The sequence below is a fragment of the Astatotilapia calliptera genome, chromosome 15 (assembly GCF_964374335.1).
Source record: "Astatotilapia calliptera chromosome 15, fAstCal68.1, whole genome shotgun sequence".
NCBI classification, from domain to species: domain Eukaryota; kingdom Metazoa; phylum Chordata; class Actinopteri; order Cichliformes; family Cichlidae; genus Astatotilapia; species Astatotilapia calliptera.
The window spans coordinates 21,404,502-21,407,231 of record NC_137436.1 but is presented as its reverse complement, the minus strand read 5'-3'; the positions used below and the strand labels follow the sequence as shown (position 1 = coordinate 21,407,231).

At 36.1% G+C, this 2,730-nt stretch overlaps 1 long non-coding RNA gene across 1 annotated transcript; it reads left to right on the top strand.

Moving 5' to 3' along the window:
• The first annotated feature begins 511 nt into the window (after positions 1-511).
• LOC145420555 (uncharacterized) lies at positions 512-1,772 on the top strand. The gene is made up of 2 exons (XR_013901876.1): positions 512-927; positions 1,524-1,772. It is a non-coding gene; the product is annotated as an uncharacterized LOC145420555 (long non-coding RNA).
• The last annotated feature ends 958 nt before the right edge of the window (positions 1,773-2,730 follow it).

Genomic DNA, 2,730 nt, shown 5'->3' with positions numbered 1-2,730 from the left:
TCCTATGCATACATGACATACATGTGGTTAGATTAGCAATATACTCAAACTTAGGCTTTAGAACACAACTCTCGCTAAGTTATCCTTTTCTAGTTGTTGTTTCTGGCTATTGATTTGTTCTCTCCTTTGGTTTATAAATTCCCCTGGACCTGTCCCAGCCCGTGTTTTTCCAGAAGTTTTGATGTGAGTGTTTCGAGTGGTGTGTGGCTGAAGAGGACATCCTTGTGTATGACTGAAGAGGATTAATGTGTGATTTTTCCACCCTAAAGGACCCCTGGATTTCTCCCTCCCCACATTTTTGTAGATAGCCCTTGGTGTGTTTTTCTCTTGTAAATAAACTGTTAAATGTTTTTCTGAGGTCCTGTGCCTGAATCCAGACCCGCTTCTGTGATATCTTAGTCCCTAGTGACAAGTCCATAGTGTTAAATTTTCACTTTTCTTCATTAAGATAAAAAATATAATTATTGTTATATTTTAGAGCATTTTAGTCAAATTCTAGGTATGGTTCCGAGAACAAGTAAAAAAAACAAATACATACATAAACATCTGGAATTGAGATACTTCTGCAATCACACAACCTTACACACAGCAAATTCAAAAGTGTTAAATTTTTTGGTGTTAATAGTCTCCTTGCAAAAGTAGAGTTAATTTTACTCTAAGCAGAGTCACATTCTTTTAATGTAACTCTGAGGTGTAAAATGATAGTAGTTAAAATCGAGTGTTAAAAATGAGTGTTTCTATTTCAAATCTGGAGGTGTTACAATGGAAACATTAACTCTTGACCTCTTAACTCTGAACTCCTAGAGGGGCTATGACACCAATAGAGTAAATTCACAGACTCCGCCCCCAGCACGGCTCCAATCGAAGCTGAAGTGAAGCCGTTTCAGAACATTTTGCTCTACATATTTGAGTTGTTTGCCATGCTTGGTAAGTCATTTTTTCAAAGATTGTTTCAATTGTTATTAGCTTTTACTTCTGTGGCTCTTTGGAGTTGAGACAAAGCTGTGTGAAAGGCATTAGCCATGTTGCTCGCTGATAGCATAATATTCTGTTTTAGCTAGCTGAAAGGTATTGTTTGCGGGCAAATACCACAGCCTTGAAAAAAAGCTTGCATGTGAATTTTCAGTCAAACTTTTGGTCAAATACACCTAAAACAATGTCTAGAATGTGAAATGTTGGTATAATGGTGCTACTTGAAGCCTGAAAACGATCGCCCATAAAAAAAAAAACAAACAAACAAACGAGCAAACAGCAGTAGCTGACGTCCTGACTCGATTCTACGGTAGCATTTAGATCCCTCCAGAGTTTTGTGCACACGGTTTAGGTAAAAATGAAAAAAGTTGAGGTTTTACATTTAGTTCAGTATTACCTGTTGCCTGTGTCCTTGTCTTTTGGGAAAATACTTTACACAAGTAATGGCTCAAAGAGGATTCCTTTTTTTTTTTTTACTGTGCTGCAATTGTTTACTGGATTATTTGTGCCGTTAATTAGTGTCAACTAATTTTTATTCAATCTCCACACAGGATATGCTTGTGAAGATGGAATATGGGGGAGAGCAGAAGTGCGTTGAAGTTCCACAAAGGGATGAATGAAGGACATGCATATTGTATTGAAGAAATAAGTGTTGAGAATGCTGTTATTTGCATTTACCATGTCAGACCTTTTGATAAACAACATTCTAATGAAAGTGAGAACATGTACACTGTTACATCTTTCAGAAAATGTTTTGAAATTGTGGTACACAGTTCAGAATAAATGTTTTTCAAAAACCATTGCATCTTTTTAGTAAATGTTTATTTCCAAAAGAAATTTCTAGAAGTTCAGAACAGTAAAATTCCCGCTTTTTAGAATGAATTAGAAGATAACTCTTACGTAGTTAAACTAAAATACTCTTTGAGAGTTAATATATAAACTCTTAACACCAAGTGTTAAATTATCAACTCCAGACAGATTTGGTGTTTAACACTAAATCAGAGTTAACGTACCAACTCTCCAAAAAGAGTTAAATTAACACTCTCTGGTGTGGACCCATATAGACACTTTAATAGTGTTGAAATCAAATCCGACAGTGTTAATTTGGACATGCTGGATTTGCTGTGCAGTTTCCCAACCTAACTCCAAAAAGGTTGGGAAACTGTAAGTGAAAACAGAACTCAACGATTTCAAATCATTAAATTGACCCATAATTTCTTAACATCCAGAGTATAAAAAAACATATCAAATGTTTAAACTGAGTCCTTTTACTGTTTCATGAGCAATAACTATTAAAATAAACTCCGAACCCATGCTGGAAAAGTAAAAGAAGCAGCTGGAAGAACATTTTGTAACTAGTTAAGTAACAGCTCAGTAACATGGTTGGGTATAAAAAGAGTTAGAGTTCCTCTAAAGTAAAGATGGGCAATTGATTGCCAGTCTACTTTATATCTCGTCATCTACTGTACATAGCATCATCAAAAGAGTCCAAGAATCTGCACAAATCTCTGTGAGCAAGGGACAAAGCAAAACATCATATAGGATCGTGGCATCAGAATGCTACCAGGCAGCACTGCATTCAAAACAGGCACGATTCTGTCATTGAAATCACTCCACTGGTTATCAAACACTTGTAGAAATCATTGTCTGTGAGCACAGTTCATCACACCATCCACAATTACAGTTTACAGTACTGGCAGAGTCATGCAAAAGTCGACACATCTGGAAATGCTGCAATCACTGCAGCTTTAAATTGTA